Below are 20,408 nucleotides of genomic sequence, written 5' to 3'. Positions count from 1 at the left end.
AGTTTTCCAATAATTGAATTAGAAAATATGATAAGTCAAATATTTCTCTATATAGCTGTGAAATGGCTGGGCATTGAAGACAATACATATTAGTACAAAAAGTAGACCCTTTTTCTCAAATGAGGCACAAATTTCTGTAAAACTTAGATTAACTTCCATACAAAAATTCCACAAAAATTGTCAGGTCTTTGTTTCATGATAGCAAGGTAATACTTAGGATGGTCATTGGGAAGAAAAAATGCCTTGGAAATTGGTTGAAACTCAGCAATGACTCAAGTGAGATCACCGGATGATATGTACAATTGATGTTCTCTCATTTCCTGACTCGGCAGGTGACTCAGCCCTTGTTCAGCAGGGCCATGGAGACAAGTCATTGCTTGTGGCCTCAAAACCATATTACACAAAATTAGGTGCTCATAGTCCTCTTTTCTAGTGGATAGAGGACACAAAAGAACCGTATCTCAAACAGCATATTTGTTTAGGAAAGAGTCTTATTTCTAGGGATTATGGGAAAAGAGTCTCTTTCAACTGCTTTATGTAAATACCAAAGCACTTTTCAAAATGTTATGAGAGCATCAAATAACGGCTGTTATTTGACAAGTGAACAGTGGTTTTCTTTTTTTTTCCCGAGATTTTATTTATTTATTCATGAGAGACAGAGAGAGAGAGAGAGAGAGGCGGAGACATAGGCAGAGGGAGAAGCAGGCTCCCTGTGGGGAGCCTACCACAAGACTTGATCCCAGGACCCCAGGATCACGACCTAAGCCAAAGGCAGACGTTCAACCACTGAGACACCCAGGTGCCCCTGAACAGTGGTTTTCAACTAGCTTCACAAATTATAGCCCCGAATCTGGCAAGCAAAGACATTCAGGAAATGCTAAAGCCTCAAGCTTTACATGTCATTTGTCTATATAGAAGATTGATATCCCAACGTGAACCTAAACTTGGTTCATACATTCTGGATGTGTACTGAATGATATCCTGAAGCACTTTTGGAGGACTCAAAATCTTGATTAAGAAACACATTTTCAGTTAGAAGAAATAACTCTGAGTGCAGTCTTCTATTTAGCCTCATGGATCACAACAGGATGAGAGAGAGAGAGAGCTGGGGGCTTGATTTGGCTCCTAAGATAGCATGACCCAGAGGGTTCACATCTCCCTTCATTTCAGACCTTCATTCAGCTTTAGTGCTACAAAAAAGTTTAATGGTATCACCCAGTGTGAGATGTAGGATCAGGAGCCACACCTGGCAGGGGGGGATTTGTTAGGACCTTCACTGTGGACTGTGAGAAATACTTGTTGTGGAGGGTAAAGGCTAAGACAATTCACAAATTTCAGGCTTGGCCAACTGATAGTGGTAATGGCACTTCCTGATATAGAGAATAAAGGAGAAACATGATGAGCGGGTCAGTTTTAGACATGTTAATTTTGAGATGCTTAAGAAATTTCTTAAGGAAGTGTTAATAAGACAGTTAGAGCTTTAGAGAGTGTTTGGGTAGAGCTATAAATTTAGTGTCATAAGTTTAGAGATGTCAGTTGAAGTAATGAGGAGATGGTTCAGAGAACGTATGTGAAGAGAGCAAAAAAAGACTGCAAAACCCTAGGATTATCCATACTGAAAGGAGTAGTAAAAAGTGAGTTCACTGGGAAATGTTTGAGTAACAGAGTAAGCTTAGACGGCACAAGGAGATCTGAAGGAAGTTGCTACCCAAAGAAATTACACTTAGAACTAAATCTGCAGTTGTTTTCAGAAAAGTATATTATTTTTTGTTTCTAGGTCTTCCTTTTCAGAGGAACTAGTAACCTCAGAGTATTAAATCTGAAACTGGATTTTCAAATAAAGGAAATATTTTTAAGGACTTTAAGGATGTAAATCAGCAAGTAGTTAAGCCAGGGAATAATAAACAGTCATTAGCTGAAACATGGCAATGTAAATCCTAGAAACTTTTATTTCCTTTTAAAAATTGATAGTCCAGTAAGACACTAATAGCATAAAGAGTCACATTAATTGGTGCTTATAAAGTGACTAATCTCTTTATTTCCCCTCTAGTCATTTGAAACATTCTATAAGATGCCCTTGTTAAAAAAAAAAAAGTATTTTAAAAGAAACTTTACAAGAGCTCTCACTTTGCAAGGTTTTAGAGTGTGGTGGCATGATTTTCAGCATCGTAAGTCAACAACAGCCAACTTTAAATCAGACATTTTTATGTAGGTTCAGAAGATATGCAGGACCGTGAACTCTAACACTGAAATTTCAGAAAGTAACTCTTCCATTTTTTTAACTAGAAAATAAATAGATTGCTATCTTCTTTGTAAAAAGGTCCTACATGATAAAAAATGAGGATAACCGCTTTGCCAAGTCCCTCTGTTTCTTCCTTCCTTAGGAAGAAATGAACCACTTAATATCTGCCCTTACATAAGATGGCATGGAGCTCTATGCCCCAGTCCCACATTCTCCATGTCCTGTCCCATGAGGAATCCCATCCACAGCAAGCATCTGTTCTCCAGAAGAGCTCAGGTGGGATGCTAAAGAGGATGAAGAACGCAAACACATTACTTATGGGTCTTCCCTATACATTTCTCATGATACTGAGAAGTTAGAAGATGACCATGACTTCAAAGTTGGTTTCTCTACTTATTGATTCCCAGAACTACGAAGTCCTCAGGAACTGAACAATTGCTGAAACTAGCAATTAGTAGGCCCCATTTCCTCTTTGTCTTTCCTTGGCTGGTTCTAATGATCTTCCATCTACATGTTCAGTCTTGCCCTTTTTGGACCGGAAGTATTTACAAGCCTCGGGCCCTTGATCTCTTCACAGTCAGGAAAGTTTAATATGAAATGTCCTGGAGGGAAATCTGTTGGCTTGTACTATGCTAGTAAACATCCTGCTGCCTGCCATACATTAGGGTGTGAAGCTCTGTTCCTGGCCCATATATTGCCTTTACTTCTCTATGATGTTCCCAGGAGTCTCCTGTACTTGCCTTGACTTTGAGAACTGGCCTTCCTTTGTCCTTGCTGGCTCTACCACACTTGAAGCTTTGCCTCGATTCTAATTCAGAGGCCATGTCTCTGCTATTCTTATATAGGCCAACTGGATAGAGCCTGTCAATCTCTATGAACTCACATCATGGACTTCCATGGCTGACCACTTACTAGAGGCCATTACAACCCTAAAACTTGGTGCTTTCTGCCTCCCAGGTGGATCTGTCCTGCTAGCCCTGGAATTGGTACAGGTCTCCTTGGGCCAGGCCTACATTACTAAGGGGGACAATAGCAGATTAATTACACTGCTCTCTGCTCTAATTTGCTAAGAATAAAAACTTGATGTATCCCTGACAGATTCCAAATTATACCATTAACATCTAATATACAAGAATGTTTCATTCTACATCAAAACTATGTCATTAATTATCTGTTTAATGAACCCCCTTGATAAACTAAATACATTTTTAAAAGATTTTATTTATTTATTATTTATTTATTATTTATTTATTTATTTATTATTTATTTATTATTTATTCATCAGAGAGAAAGAGAGAAAGGTAGAGGCACAGGCAGAGGGAGAAGCAGGCTCCATGCAGGAAGCCTGATGTGGGACTCAATCGGGGACTCTGGGATCACACCCTGAGTCAAAGGCAGATGCCCAACCACTGAGCAACCGAGGCATCCCAAGTAAATAAATTTTTTTAATGTGTTTAGATCACATGGATGTGGTACCTGAGTATTAATAACAACCTTTGCAAATAATTTTTTAAGTAAATTAACCTGGTTCACAGGTTTATCCATGACTTTCCCAATTTTAGACTGAAAATCCTACAAACAGATGTTTGCTTACCCTAGGAAAATTAGTCTCTCTTGTTGGCCTTGATCTGTATGCAGAATGAGAAAGGACCCAGCAATAACTATATATAAAATTATAATGTGATGATTCTCTTTTAAATTGCAGCCTCTGGGGCACCTTGAGCACTTCAGATCACATTGTGATCCTGAGGTCCTGGGATGTAGTACAGCATCAGGCTTCCTGCAGGGAGCCTGATTTTCTCTCTGCCTATGTCTCTGCCTCTCTCTGTGTATCTCTCATGAATAAATAAATAAAACCTCTTAAAAAAATAAAATAAGTTGCAGCCTCTTCATGTCCATTCAATATACTGTAACTACACAGTGCTTCCAGCTAAATGGGTCCTTTCCACTTAGACCACTTTTCTTTCCAAGGGACCTTTTTCATTCCCTATGTGACACATTCTGTTCCAAAGATCATCATTAACACTGCCCTCTTGATTTCAGAAGATCATCTTGACCCAGACAATGACCCTGGCTCTATGGGAAGTCTTTTATCCAAGCCTAGCAGTTGTCCCTGTTTTCTTATTGTTTTGACTGATGCATTGCAGAGTCCCATTTTCTCTATCCTACAGCAAGTGTTTTAAGTGTTTAAACCAGGAAAGGAGCAGAGACTCAAATGCTAGTGTAACCCAAATAAACAGTCCTTTTTGTTCCTTATTCTGCAGTACTTCTCAAAGTCTTAATTTGCTACATACTGTCAATCCCCAAAGGAATCAAGGGTGTTCACTGTTTCCTACACATACTTGATAATGGATATCTTCAGAGGAATAACATTATTAATACCTTGTGGATATGATGTCAGGCTGTTTAAAGTTTGAGAAATGCTAGTATAAGAGTTTTCCTTTGCAGGACGCAGACTTGCGTGCCAGACTTTGGTGCCAGAAAGCTCTGGGTTCAAATCTTAGCTCCAGTGCTTTTTAGTTGGATGATTTATTTACCTACCTATAAATCTTTTATTTAATTATATTTCCATATTGCTTTTTTTTTTTTTAAGAAAGCATGTAAGAAAGGAGAGAGTTTTAAAAGTAATTTTTGTTTCCTCTTGTATATGCCTGGTATCTACCTGCTGGAACTATTGTAGGGATTTACAGGCTTACATATGAAAAGAACCTATCATTCTACCTTAAAAACTTGTGTGGTTGGAACATGAACATCTCATTCCAATGACTATACCTATAACTCATGAGATATTAATAAATCAAAGCTAGAACTAAGAGCAGAAAACCAATGTGCTATGATTTAAGCAGAGAGTGCATGTACCACATCATTATCTACCATTTCAGGATTTCTTTCTTTTGAGACTTAACATTTTTATCATGTTAAATTGTTATCAAATGACCCCTTCGTGACATCGTTCAAAAGGTAATGACATTGAGAAAAAGTAAATGGATAGAGTGAGAAGAGAACCAATGTGTATTTTTTGTTCTTCTTTGAGATCCATACAGCATCCTAGCTAGTAAAGTCTCCTTTTAGGGACAGTGGTGCAAAAGGTCATAAAGAAGGCATTAAAGATACAGTTCAGACCCTTCATACTCAACAAATATGGGATGAGAGGTTTAGAGCCCCAATTGTTAAATTCTTGAGCTAATTGTTCTTTTTGGGGAAAAACTTTCAAATCTCTACTGTCTTATTTCACAGACCAGATGTGTTCCAGAAAAGCTGACCTTCATTCAAGCTTATTAAGCATATTCCCATGGTCTTCCATTACAAAAACAGAGATACATTTCCATCAAGGCCTATACATAGTCTATCATTATATAGTAGTGAAAAGGATCCCAAATTTTGTCTGCTATGCAATGCAAGGAATGGGAACTTTTCCCCTTATGAGACTTCAGTTTATTCTTAAAAACGGAGATAGTGATGATGAGGAGGAGGAGGAAGAAGAGGAGGATAATGTCTTTCCTCAGGGTGATTGCCAGGAACAAATTAAACAAGTTAAGTGGAAAAACTCTATTAAACTGCTACCACTCCAAGGATAGGAATTGTGTTTGTCTTGCTCATCATGGTATTTCTAGGATGATCTCGGTGTTTGGTGTGTGGGTGGCAGCCAGTCTATCCATGTTAAAAGGGTAAATTCGTACTTTATAAACTCAAAATCTCTGAACAAATTCTTGTTTGATTTTTGTTCATTTCTTTATATATCTTAAGAGTGTTTTATAACAGTGTTCTAGGACCTTTAGATTTTATTGCATCTACTGTTAACTCCATTTAATGTAAGAAAGAACTTTTTCAGATCAAAAAAACAAGTAGGAATAATGTCATCTCTTTATATTAGGCAGTTCTACCCAAAAAAGAACCATTAGTATAGTTAAACTGTCCACAAATAACATTATTAGCATTTATCAAATGCTTACTGTTTTATGTGCTTAAATGTAATAACTAATGAAATCCTTATAATTGCCCATGGGACAGCTATTTTTATAACAGCCACTACATAGGTGAGAAAATTGAGTTACAGAAAGGTTAAGTAACTTCCCAAAGATTACAGAACAAGAATTCAAACCAGGTCAAGTGGCTCCACAGCCCTTACCCATAACCATCACACCTTGTTGCCTCTCTTAGTTCTTAATATTGTCTTTATTTTTCACTAGAGAAAACTTCATCATAAACTAGCACTGGTCTGAAGTCTAGAGAACCAATGATTTACTTTACTTGAGGATTCTTTTTGTTCTAATTATCCTTTCCTCTGAAACTCCACACCCCAGGAATTTCATCTACAACTTGGGATAAAAATGATAACCAGTTTTGGTCAGAAGATGATAATATAAAAAAAAAGAAAATATAAAACAGAGGCAGGCTTCCATTGGTAAAAAGAAGAAAATCAGAAGAAAAGGTAATAATACCTATGCTAATAGAGGGGACAATGTATCAGGAGCCATGTGCAAAATTAAAAAGGAGTTAAGTCAGTAGCCTCATGTACTAGTTGCTAAATTGTGGTGGAAAACCTGAAAAATGTACACCTATCCAATGGGCAACCTGGCAAGTGTTACCTTATTTAATCCACAAGACTGAAAAGAGCCAAGAGCATGAGTGGAGTTGCACCAAACAGAGAAGAGGGTTTAAATGAAACTGAACTATACATACTTGGGGCCTCTCTTCAGTTTTATGAACAAATCAATGCATAGGTAAGCTATCGTGTGGTCTATGCACTCTTGGGTATACTTGGTTAGAAGCAATGAGGATTTCAGGAACAAGCATTTCCCCTTTGCTAGCTGCGTCCATGCCAGGCTCTGCCGGTGAGAAAGAGGCTGACTGTGAGGCTGAAGGGAGAGGTGGGTACTTGCTTTGTTTCTTCCATACATCCTGGCTGCTTCCTATTCCTTTGGGCAGCTCCCCAGCACTTTTTTTTTCATCTGCAGTAGGTATTCCAGTGGCAATTGGTTGCAGCTTTCAGATTTGTTCCCCTTCACCTTCCCAGGAACAGCTTTAACAATCCCTTTCAGAATTACCAGCCAGTTAGTGCTCCCTTCTTAGAGGTCTGGCTCAATAGCGCAGGGACCCTTCCTCGGAGCTTTTAAATTTGATACTTCCAACTTCTTGTTTTTGTTTCCACCATGTAGGACTGGGGGCTGTTTCATACAGTTACCTCTGGGTTCCCTTTTGCCTTGTCAGTTCTCCAATCACCATTTGGTCAATCTCTTTGTTAAAATGGTATGGTTTCTGATTTATTGGCTGGACCTTGGTAGAACAATATCCATACCTATATGTTTTTTGGCACTTATTATATTATTTATTTCCTTCACCTGACACTTTGCATTTGCAGATTTGCATTGTTGTAGAGGGTTTTTGTTTGTTTTCTGTATGGGTTCTGACCATTTAGACAAAAATTTCTGGAAGCACAGAAAAAAAACTTAGAATATTCAGATTCAGAAAGATATAGATTTAAGATCTGGTTTTTCCATTTCACAAAATAAGTCATTTTGAGCAACTTATTTAACATCTCCCTATGTCACTTTCTCATCTATAAAATGGTGATAATAATGACTGCTTCATATTGATGTTGAGAGGATTTAATGACTAAAATATATATAAAGCACCTTAATAAAGGTACTCCATATGTAAAGGTGCTCAGCAAATGGCCTTTCAATTTATAGGTGTCTATGCATGATTGCCTAAGATACTGACTTGTGCACAGTAGGCACTCAACATATATTTGGTGGTAATGATGATGATTTAGGGTTTTTGTATTTATGACTCTCTATCATGCCATTGGACATTGGCTTCTACATAAAAGCTCTCAATGAATATTTGTGGTTGATGACAAATGAAGGTTAGACTATCTGAATAATAACCCATAACATATTATAATCCATTTCTTGTATATATTTACTAAAAAATTGATTGCTGCTCTGTCTGCAAAGAATTTCAGAATGTGCTATTTGGCTGAAGAGTTGTCTTACCTCTACGAAACACCACACATGGACCATGTACTAGTACAATGTGCTTGACACAAATGGTCTGTCATCTGTTCAAGTACCCCTGCTGTGAGGAAAGAAATGAAACTCTTTCCAGATGATGTTCCTTGAGGAGAAAAAAAGCAACTTTCATTACTAACTCTTACTATGGAAATGGCAAACATGCACCACCAATAGTTCCCAGGAACACGGAACAGCCCTGAGGACAGTCTAAGTGTTTTGGTAATAGAACAGCAGAATGTGAATTCCTGTAGCTCCTCTGATTGCCCTTGAAGAGTCTGAAAGCAGAGTTGCATGTTTAATCATTGGGAAGGAATAATACAGATCACAGTGCCTGGGGAGGGAGCACCATGCAAGTGCAGCAGGCTCTGCTGAACACTCCATAGTGTTAAATGTTTTGTTGCCCTGCAGCTTGCTTGCCTTAGATAAGGTCCATCCCACACTAAAAGTATAAGCAATTAGAATCCTCTAAGGGTTTCAGGGAGCTTTCTTAGCTGTTTCAGCTAGTCTTTAGAGTATATCTATATTGAGCAACATCAACAACAAATATCTAGAATATTTACACTTATATTTCTATGCACTAAGCTTATTAAGAAATTGGACAACAAGGACCTCCTGGTTGTTACTGAAGGAAAGGCATTCTGTCAAAATGGGCTAGTTCAGAGAAGTGACATTCAATTGTGATATCTGAAAATAAGTCATAACTCTGGAGTTTAACTTTGCTGGTATTAAAATGCTGCCCTCCTCATCAGCCTGGTCAATCAAAGGTGTGTGTCTTAAATATAGTAGTTCTTAAGCATTAGTGCATGTAAGAATCACCTGGAAGGCTTGGGAAAACACAAATTGATAGGCCCCACTCTCACAGTAGAGCCTGAATGGAATTCCCAAGTGTATTAGTCAGCAGGTTCCAAAGAAAGAGAACCAACAGGATTGACTGATTGATTTAAAGAAACTAGCTCATGTGGTTATTGAGGCTAGGAAGTCCCAAGAGCTGCAGTCAGTAAGCTGGAAACTCAAGTTTCAGTCTCAATCTGAAGGCTTAAGAACTAAGAAAGCTAAAGGTATAAATTCTAGTCTGAAGGCTGGCAGGCTTGAGACCCAAGAAGAACCAATTTTTTAGGGCAAGTCCAAAGGCAAGAAACAAGGTATATCCCATCTCATGCAGACAGACAGGAATTCCCCCCTGACTCAGCATTTTTCTTCTATTCAGGTCTTCCATTGATTAGATGAGGTTCACCCACATTAGGGGGGCAATCTGCGTTACTCAATCTACCAATTCAAATGTTAATCTCATCCAGAAACGTCCTCACAGACATAGCATAATGTTTGACTAAAGGTCTAGGTACCCCAGGGCCCAGCAAAGTTAATACATGAAATTAACCATCACACCAAGCAATGCTGCTGCTGCTGCTAGTCCAGAGTCCACACTCCAGTAACCAGAATTTCTAGAGAAGAAATTGGGTCAGGAGTAGAAACTCATTACTTGCTTTGTCTGTATCACAGCCTGGTACCTAGGCAGATACTTTAATAAAAAATGTATTGAGTGAGTAAATAAAGTAATTGAAGAAGGGAAGGGATTGAAGAAGGGAAAGTACTGTGCTAAAAACTTTGTAGTATTATCTCAATTGATTCATACAATAACTACCTTATTCCCATTTTACAGATGAAGAAAACGATTTGATGCTTTGAGGAAGTGGTTGAGCTGGAATGGTATCTAGGTTCTCCCTAGTTCTAAAACCTTCCTTCTTACTGTATACTGACTGCACCACAAACATTTATAGAACATCAAATATGGGCAATTCTCCATGCTAGGGAAAACCTTAAGGCATTTATCATCTAGTGAGAGCCAATATTTTATTTTTTAAAAAGCCAAACACCTAAAGAAATTTGGAATAGAAGATTGGTCAAAATGTTACTGGAATGTAACATTAAGAATTAAAGGAGTAGGTATAGTGGTTTTAAGAGTGTAGATTTCAAGATCAAACTATATGGGTTTGCATCCCATTTCCAATAATCAAAAACTGTATTACTTGGCCATGTTACATAATCTCCTACACTTGATCTTAGCCAAAAGGCCGAGAAGCGATTGTTACATAATCTCCTGCTGCAGCTTCCCCATCCATAAATATTCACCTCATAAGGGTGTTTACAACCTCTGGGTTGGATTACATTCTCACAGGATTAAGTAAATTACCATATGTAAAACATTTACATAGTGCTATTCACAGGGCACTCAATATATGAGTATTATTATCATTATTACTATTATTATTACATCCTCAGTGCCTAGCCCAATGCCTGACATGTGAAAGATAACCTGTATATAACTTTTGAAGAATACTAAGAACCCATACTCTCTACAGGTTATAGCAGTTATGTATACAGCAGGTATATTTTGCTATATAATTGACCTTCTGGAAGCTCACTCAGTCTTTGGATGGTTTCTTCCTTTCCTAAGGCACCAAAATCAATAACATGTTATTAATACCTCTCAAAGTTCCTGCTTATTACTGGCTCAGTGATATTATATTAATATGGCTTTGATGTGCTACAGTATTAAACACAGAGTCAGAAAATGAGAAAAGAACCCTGAAATTTGCTTGAAATGTCTGTTTTCAGTTCTTAAAGCTGAAGATGCTCTTAAAGCCTTAAGAGTTTTTAAAAAGATTAACCAGGAAGAACTTTTGAATTTGCCTTTTAATTAATACCCTATGTATATAAATTGCAGGCAACGACCTCTAGTTTTGCTTTTCAGATCAACTGAATAAAAATCACTTGATAACTCAAAACTGCACTCATACTTTTGTTAAAAAGGGGCACATTGCCAAAAAAACTCATAGCAGAGCATATGAGAGCTGAGATTTGTTCTCTGACATTTAAAAGTATACCTGAGCTCTTTAGCACATGGATACTGAATATTCAACAATGGTCTGAGATTTCCAGTGCTGCTGCCTGCTTTGGCTCTTTAATTCCTAGGATATGCCAGGGTTGCACATTAGCATTTAAATGGACAGCCAAGTCCTGCAGAAACCTAAAATATATGTCACACTAACTGGCTTCAACTCCTTCAGGGGCTGTGGAGTTTCTTTGCCTCTTCTGATGTTTCAACCTCTCTTTCAACTTTTGCCTTTGTGGATTTGGGATGATCAGTTATCTGCAAGATTTATAACCAACAGCTTTGATGTTAGACAGATGTGTGGTGTCAACATTCTGCAATTCAAGAAAACTCTCCTTTTCCTTCAGGATGTAATGTTGTGTTTTTCTGTCTGCTGACTGCTCACTTTAATATAATAAAGCAAACTTCAGGTCCCTGAGTTTCTTTCAGGAAAATTTTAAATTAGCCCTCATTCCAAGTTGGAATGTAATGTGGTGTAATGTCCCTAAGCTTCACAAAACCATCAGACTACATCAGAAAGGGCTCAATTCTCCATACATCTAAGATCGATAGCTACATATGTCTCAGCAGTAAAAACACAAGTACTAATTACTGGAGTACTTTTATTTGGATGTGATTACTTGCCTACTGAAACTCAGACTAAATATACAACTTAAGTCACAGGTTTCTCAAAAAGCCATCATTGAATCTATCTTTTGACCTTGAGAAAGGGATAAAGGTTAAGTCTTATCAATATTCCTAGATAACCTTATCTAGTGAGCTTCCCTTAGGGCCACTGCAAGAAGCACCTCACTAATGATCACTTTCATGACATTACCTAGAGCAGTGCTGTCCCATATAGTAGCCATTTGTTATATCTGGCTACCTAAGTTAATTTAAACTCCAGTTCCTCGATTGTACTGTTCACATCTCAGGTACTCAGTAGCCACATGAGGCTATTGAATTGGATAGTGTTAGATATGGAATATTTCCATCCTTTCAGAAAATTCTATTGGACAGCACTGATGCAGAATCTTAGGATTTAAGGGACCTTAGAAAGGTCAACTAACCATGGGACTGGGACTGAGGAATCCCTGATATCTAGGACCTTCGGTGTTGAAATTATGACATTCCCTAGATAACTCAGACCTAAAAGCTCATCCAGTCCAATCACACACCTAATGTAGATATTCCTTCTGTAGCATTCTTAACTTTGGACATTTCTGAGCCTGCTGGCTCAGTGATGTTATATATTAACTGGGGTGGCTGAAGCAGGCAGTAACTGGAGAATTATAGTAGAAGATTAAACTAAAACAATAAATGGGTGCTAATTTTCACCAAGAGGTAGAAAGTACACAGAAGCAAGCAGACTATTAAGGCAAACACAACAAAATGGTCCCACCCACTGAAAGGGAACACATTTCATAAGCAGCCTACGAGATAGGAAATGAGACTAGCATCAAAGGCACACAGATCTTAGAAACCTCTGGTGAGTCAGGGTCCTTTGTCATACAGGCAGGGTTCTATCGAATTACTTTTTTCCCAAAAGGAATAAATAAACTGCAGTCATTGAATTCAAGAACTGAAAGAAGCCTTGGGGATTTTCCAAGATTCCACAGTAATGGAGAAAGTCCATATTGCTTTTTCTAAGGGCAAAAGCACAGATTAGTCTCAATTCCTGTAAAGAAAATTAATGACATTTTAATTGAGTATTAAATTTTTATTATTTCTCCATGCTTTTTGTTGAATGCTGTTAAAAATATTTTACCTTATATCATTTTATATTTGAAGTTGCTTCCTATTGAGAAAATTATCAACAAATATTGAATAGGAAGATGGTTTAATGTTATCAGATAGCAGACGGAAGCAGAATTAGTCTTATTTTGATTTGGCTTCTACAATAACATCATTGCAAGGGGGAACTGAAACCCAATTTAGGCAAGGAAATGGAAGAGAACATCGAGGGCTCCTTAAATATGGTGAAAACTCAGGCTCTAGACAAAAAAGACCTGTAGGTTCAAAAATGTTTCCACAATTGTGTGATTTTGGGTAAGTTATTTTACCTCTCCAATCCTCAGAAAAGTCAATCTATAAAACGGGGATTATAACAAACTATCTCATAAGGCTAGATAATATTTATAAAGTGCTGAGAACAGTCTTACCTGCTTTGTTCAATAAATGTTATTAATTACTATTTAATTATCATTAAATTACAAAACTGATTTAAAGTGTCCACATCCAGATGAATTATATACCAGGGTAATGAGTAACTTGCAGAAATATTTGTTGAATGATGAATACCCAAATTACAACAAGTCCAGCACCCACAGCTTAGGACTATTGCCTTAATCAGTAACATAAAATATCTGCACTCAGACACTTACCAAAATAATGTTTCACAAATGTCAGTCATTTGATGTGATGAGCATCTGTATTAATTTCCTATTTCTGCTGTGATAAATTATCATAGGCTTAAAACAAGAGGAATTTACTCTCTTACAGCTCTAGAGGTCAGAAGTCTAAACAAGTCTTTCAAATGGGTTTAAAAATCAGGTTCTTGGCAGGAGTGGTTCCTTCCTGGAGCTTCAGAAGACAATTTGCTCCTTGTATTTTTCAGTTTCTAGAGGCCACCCATGTTCCTTGACCCATGGCCCCTTCTTCACATTACTAAAGCCTCTTGCTTCCTTGTCATATCTCCCATTCCTGTCTTTGACCCTCCTGTCTCCCTCTTAAGAAATCTTGTGTTTACATCATTGGGCCCTCTGAGATAATCCAAGATAATGCCATCTCAATATCCTTAGTTTAGTCACATTTGCAAAATCCCTGTCACCATATATATGAACATTTATAGATTCTGGGATTAGTATGCTTTGGGGGGGCATTATCTAGCCTCCTACATCCTCCTCACCATTTCATGTTTTCCATGTTTGCTTACTAGTATACTATTACTTAATATTTGTCTTAAATTGTTTTATTGACTTAATTTTATCTGTGAACTCTTGATATCAATGGGCTAGTTATATATTTATTATTAAAATATATAAAATGATATTAAAAGTTTTGCTTATTTTCTAACATCTTTTGGCTATGAATGATATTTATATGACACACTGTAGGAAACATTGATTATAAATTCTGCTCTAAGTTTACATCCTTCAAAGATTGGGGGACCTTTCTACAATATTAGATAATTAGGAAAGTCTAGCCTAGTCTAATGAGCAGGCTTCTTATCTTCTCTTCTTAATTCTTTGAGGTTTTTCCCAGTATTATTTTAAATACTTGAAGGCATGGTTTTTAACTCATATTATTTAAGCTAAGCAGAAATTCCTTGACCAAGTTACAGCTTAATGTTAAGTCCTCTACTGTCAAGGAAGGTAAATACAAGAATCATCTCCTTGAACTGCACTTCTGATCCTTTGCAAATCCACAATTGGAGATATGACCCATAATGGTAATGAGCGTTTGTACAGGGAAACAAGTAATAAATTCCTCTTTGAGTTTAGTTCCTGGAAGAAAGATGGTATTAAATTTATTGGATTTCCTTTGTCATAAAAAGAAAACAAGGGAAAAAAATAATAGCCTAATGTGTTTCTGTTATTGTCTGAGGTGCTAACTAAACATAGTCAGATTCAAGGTACAGATGAAATCAGCTCAACTCTGAGATGTTGGCAGCAAGATTCCTTTGCTTCCCATTTGTGAAGTATATTGCTTTAAGGCCTAGTTGTTTTACTTTATATTGTGTCCAGTCTTGTTTGACATAATAATATACAAGTCCTATTGTGACAGGAATTATAATTAGGTGGATTTGGATGTTTTATAAAAAATAAATTCCTGAATCCTGAACTATATTTCATATTTTAAGAAAGTAATTCTGATGGGGCATGAGAACGAACCACAGAGAACCTGATCCAGTCCCAGCTGCCATATTCCCAAATCCATCCCCCTGTTTGCACTAAGGCTATGCTTCCCATGGGCTCCTCCCAGATAAGGACTGAGCATGGCAAGGCTACTAAAACAGGTCCATTCTTGGGAGATTCAGAATCTCTTTGACAGTCAGTTTTGGTTTGAGAACTCTGTGTGTGAGTCTCGCTGAAATTTCCTTAGGTTGCATAGTAATCTAGGATCCTTCCATCTGATTTTCCTTCCCTTTTCTTATTCACTGTCCTTGCATTGTCGTCAGAAGAATGTGCCCTCTCTGACTCCCATCTTTTTTTCTCTCACAGGCTTTTCCTTAATTAAATTTATATGTATTTAATCCAGGTGTGGCATCAACCTGTGGATAGATCTAGATTAAGAAGTATTGTAACTTTCTGATGCTTAAAATAATCAGAATACCTTAAATTTTGTTTTTATTTGAAGGTAGACAAGCATCTACTTTATACAGTGACTGTGCCAAGTTGTTTGGTTGTGTATTTGTATATCTAAAAAGACAGAACATAATACAAAGCTTTGTTCTGGCATATTGAAACTTGGGGATGTATCTGCCTCTTGGAGTATTTTGATGCAGCTTCCATGTGGAATGAACAACTTAGGATCTATATCAGTGTAGCATAGTTGAACTGTTAGGCCATCAAAAGACTGTTGATAGAATGATGAATGATGAAAAAGACTTCAGTAGCTATTACAGTGTTTCGTAATGAGATATAGTAGAGAGAAAAAGAGTTATCATAGTGCTCAGGTATGAAGTAATTGAGACTGGATCTTGCTGACAATCTATTTAAGATGGAACATGGGAAAACTGAAACCACAATGATATTGAAGGCAAAATCCAATTAAAATAAAAGAACAAAACTGGCAAAGAGATGATGTACTTGAATAATTGTCCTGAAATTTCCTTTTGAAAAGACAGAGTGCTTATACGTAATACTCAGCTTGAAGAAGATATAATACAAATAACTTTTAGTTTCTTAGATCCTTCAATAGCAGCTATTTCCTTTTGTTAGCCCATTTTGACTAATAGGACTTTAATCTTCATGTCGCAGGCCCTGGTGATATTTTAGGTTGTAACTAAGGGGCAATCTCCCATGCTTTAAATTTTAACTCCAAACTTTAACTCTTTCAAATTCCAGGGTTATTCCTGTAGGACTTGCAGTCTTGAACATATATGTACATATAAGCAGACTGCAAAATATATGTTCATAATAAATGGCAATTTTTAGGACTAAAGTATTCATCATACATATATGTTATTTACAATAGACACCTTTCAAGCATCTTATACTCTGTGTTATAGCATAATCTCTTTAAATTTGGCTTTATATAGTATAGACAATCAGGGACAACTGATTCTTTTACTATCATTTTGTTTAGAAGGAATTAACTGATAAGAGTTGAGTCACTGGTGCTGAGCAAGAATAGTGCTCAAGGGAGTCTCATTTTCACTTTCTTTTATTTATTTGAGAGAAAAAGAGAGTGCAAGCAGGGCGAGGGGCAGAGAGACAAGGAGAAAAGGAATCTCTAGCAAATTCCCCACTGAGCACAGAGCCCAAGCAGGACTCTATCTCAGGATCCTGACATCATGACCTGAGCCAAAATCAAGAGTCAGATGTTTAACTGATTGCACCACCCAGGCACCCCAGGAGTCTCATTTTAATAAAACATATGAATCAGATATTGTTGGTAGATATAAATTAAGTTTGAAATTGTTATATTAAAAATAGAAGCTGTTATAAAATATAATAAGGAAATTTATAGTTTAATTTTTTCAAAGCATTTCAATTGTCTAAGTAATTGAGAGAGGTATTTTAAAAAGGGTGGAGTATTGAAAAATAGGAAAAGCCATGGAGATGTGGAATTATTCCCTGGTAGGTTGTTTTTTTTTTTTTTTTTTAAGGTATTTATTCATGAGAAACACAGAGAGAGAGGCAGAGACACAGGCAGAGGGAGAAGCAGATTCCATTCAGGGAGCCCGAAGCAGGACTCCATCCGGTGTCTCCAGGATCACACCCTGGGCTGAAGGTGGCGCTGAACTGCTGAGCCACCTGGGCTGCCCATTTCCTGGTAGTTTTAACTTTCCTTCTTTCTTTTTTTAAAACTTGATACCATGGTAATAACTACCTCTAAAACATATGCATAGTAGAAAGGAGAGGTCGGAAATTGTGGAGATAATTGTAAAACCCATTATAATGTTGTGTGATTATCTTAAACACAAAAATTCTGTAGATGTACCATAGTAATAACTACCTCTAAAACATGCATAGTGGAAAGGAGGGGTCGGAAATTGTGGAGATAATTGTAAAACCCATTATAATGTGTGATTATCGTAATTCTGTAGATGTATTTTTAGCCATAAAATACATACTGCTTGAAAGAGGAAAACATTCTGCACTTCTCCTGTACTTTTATTCTATTACTCTTAATACTTCATTTCTGACACTCAATGTGTGGGTTTTCCACACCAAACTATTTTCCGGCTTTCTGGATACCAACTAGGTATCCTATAATTTAACTTATTACTGAATTTGCATTACACTCCACAAGGTAAGGGATTAGTGCCCCAAAAATGTCCTCTCCCCTCAACTTCAGACGCCAGTTACAAGTCCAGGTGTCATCTGTGCTTGTGACTAATTGCCTCTAAATCAGAGATGCAATGACCCTCTTTCAAGTTTGATAATTTGTTAGAGTGGCTCATAAAACTAAGGAAAACAATTTACTAGCAGTTTATTATAAATTGGATACACTCAAGAACAGTCAGGTGAAAGAGGATGAGGTTTGAGGGAAGGGGCATGTCACCCTCCCAGCATCTCCATATGTTCATCAACCAAGAAGCTTTCCTAATCCCTTTGGTTGATATTTTTATAGAAGCTTCATTATGTAGGCACAATTAATTAGATAATTAGCCATTGATGATTAACTCAACCTCTAGTCCTTCTACATTCTCCGAGGTCAGAGGGTGGGGATGAAAAAGTTCTAACCCTCTAATAACATGGTTAGTTCCCTTAGCAGCTAGTCCCCATCCTGTGATTATCTAGGGGTTTTCCAAAAGTCACCTCAGTGACATAAACTCAGATGTGGCTGAAATGTGTTTGAAATGAATATCAAGACACCTTCATGACTCTTATCACTTTGGAGATTCCAAGGATTTTAGCAGCTCCCTGCCAGGATTGGGACTTGTTATTCATAACAAGAGATACCTCTTTAGCCTTTGTAGCTCCTAGCACTTAGGAAATTAAAATGGGGCTCTGGCCAAAAAATGGAGACAAAGACCAGATATACTTATATTGCTTATTATATCACTATATCACACTATTACTAAAATCTTTAACCATGGCTCTAATCTATAACTCAGTTAGAAATGATATTTCAATAGAAATCCATTTTGCATTGTGATATGTTCTATGGTAGTAAAAGAAAGAGCAAGTGTTCCTAAATGTAAACCCCTTTTTAATACTAGCACTTGACAAAGCCTCAAATTTCACATTTCCACTTTAGTGAACTGGGAGGACATCTTTACAAAGTTGGTGTTAAAGAGAGTACCATCTGAAAGAGGAAAAGTAATGAACAAAGAGGATGGGCAGTAAAGAGATTTTAGATTAAAAAAAAGAGAGAGAGATTTTAGATTCAGGTACATTTTTTAAAAAACTGAAGTTGCTTTTAAGTAGATAGCAAATAGATAAGCATCAGCAAAAATATCACCAGTGTCTCTGTAGAGGGAAAAAGTAGAAAGACGGCAGTTAGAGGCTGAAGTTACCTAATTACTGAAATGGTTCCTGGAAAGGAAAAGGAGTCCTACAGTCTAAACATTCAATAGCAATGGAAACTAGCAGCCAAAGGAATTAAATTGTGATTTTATTTTCATCTCTGGATTCATTGAAGGTAATTATATAGGCAGCTCCCAAAGACAGTTTAAATGGTGGCAATGCTCAGAACATTATTACTCTACTCTTAATATCATCATTGATAATTCTATTTTGGCAACTCTGGTATGATTGCTGTTATTTCAATAGCTAGAATAAAATATCTTCTTACATAGCATAAAGTCAGATTTTGTGTATTTTTCTTCATGTCTGAGTACCATTTACCAGATACCTATAATGACTTAGATTAGATGTCCTCTAGGCATCTGTTGAGCTCCAAAATTCTTTGAGTCTATGAGGTGCAAGAGACATAGTGCTTTCTTATAGAAGACAAATAAATGGAGATTTCGAGTCCTGGAGTAACAAGAAATTGATTTATCCTTACTTTAAATGAATATAAAATATATAGGGAAAAAAGTTTTCAGATATTGGGCAATAGACACCACAGGAATGTAACCCCCAAGGAAAAGGACACAAACAAGATAAGTTCTAGGCCTGCACTGTCTTATGGCCCAGAGGAAGTTTCCAGACAGAAAAAGAGACCAAATGCAGTATGGCAGTCTCACGATGTTGAAAGTATAGAGATTGGAGTTTAAGGTGACCAAGATGACTGGACTTTATAGAGCAGTGTACCAGAGAGAAGAGAGCTGTGTATATTGAGAGAGATTTCCAGAAATTTGCAGAGAAATTTGCAGAGAAATTTGAATTTTTCAACTCTAATCAGTGCATGTGTATGAAAAAACTACCCAAGGCTGGGGAAGGAAAGAGCTACCAGAAAAAGGAGGCAAAACAATGTGTAGGAGTAGTTCTGGTGGGAATAGTTTGTGTTCCTACTAGCCAAAGTAAAAAGATTTTGTAATACATAGGGCCTTAGGAAGAATCTCCAGAAGGCCTTAGTAGAATGACTAAAATAACCCTATACAAAAGCTGCTCTGCATCCACTCTGGCTAAGCTTAAAAGAGAGTCTCTCAATTACTTATTCTAAGTAAGTTAATGGCATACAGAAGAAAATCAAATGCAATTTATAGGATGACAACAAAACCCAGTACCAAAAATATAGAATTTGCAATGTTTAGCATCCAATTACAAATACCAGGTACGATAAAGAATCATACAACTCAGCACCCCAAAACCAAACAATCCACTTAAAAAAATGGGCAGAAGATCTAAATAGAAATTTTTCTAAAGAAGATACACAGATGCCCAACACATACATGAAAAGATGCTCAACATCGTTAACTACCAAGGAAATGAAAATCAAACCACAAAGAGATATCACCTCACACCTATAAGGATAGCTATTATCAAAAAGATAAGAAATAGCTAATGTTGGTAAGGATATGCAGAAAAGGGAGCCCTTGTACACTGTTGGTGAGAATCTAAACCAGTGCAATCATTATGGAAAACAGTAGGGAGGTTCCTTAAAATACTAAAAATAGGGCAGCCCGGGTGGCGCAGCGGTTTAGCACCGCCTGCAGCCC

The 20,408-nt window shown here is 37.0% G+C and overlaps 1 long non-coding RNA gene and 1 pseudogene across 1 annotated transcript in view; both read right to left on the bottom strand.

The window, feature by feature from the left end:
- LOC144297081 (uncharacterized) overlaps positions 1 to 13,672 on the bottom strand; it is a 28,934-nt gene extending 15,262 nt beyond the window's left edge. Inside the window, exon 1 of the long non-coding RNA XR_013364141.1 lies at positions 13,516 to 13,672. This is a non-coding gene — a long non-coding RNA (uncharacterized LOC144297081). The remainder of the gene's footprint in view (positions 1 to 13,515) is intronic.
- On the bottom strand, positions 10,199 to 10,343 carry LOC144297761 (U2 spliceosomal RNA; annotated as a pseudogene).
- Positions 13,673 to 20,408: the final 6,736 nt, after the last annotated feature.

The sequence above is a fragment of the Canis aureus genome, chromosome 25 (genome assembly GCF_053574225.1).
Source record: "Canis aureus isolate CA01 chromosome 25, VMU_Caureus_v.1.0, whole genome shotgun sequence".
NCBI classification, from domain to species: Eukaryota; Metazoa; Chordata; class Mammalia; order Carnivora; family Canidae; genus Canis; species Canis aureus.
This window is presented reverse-complemented; position numbering and strand designations above follow the sequence as displayed.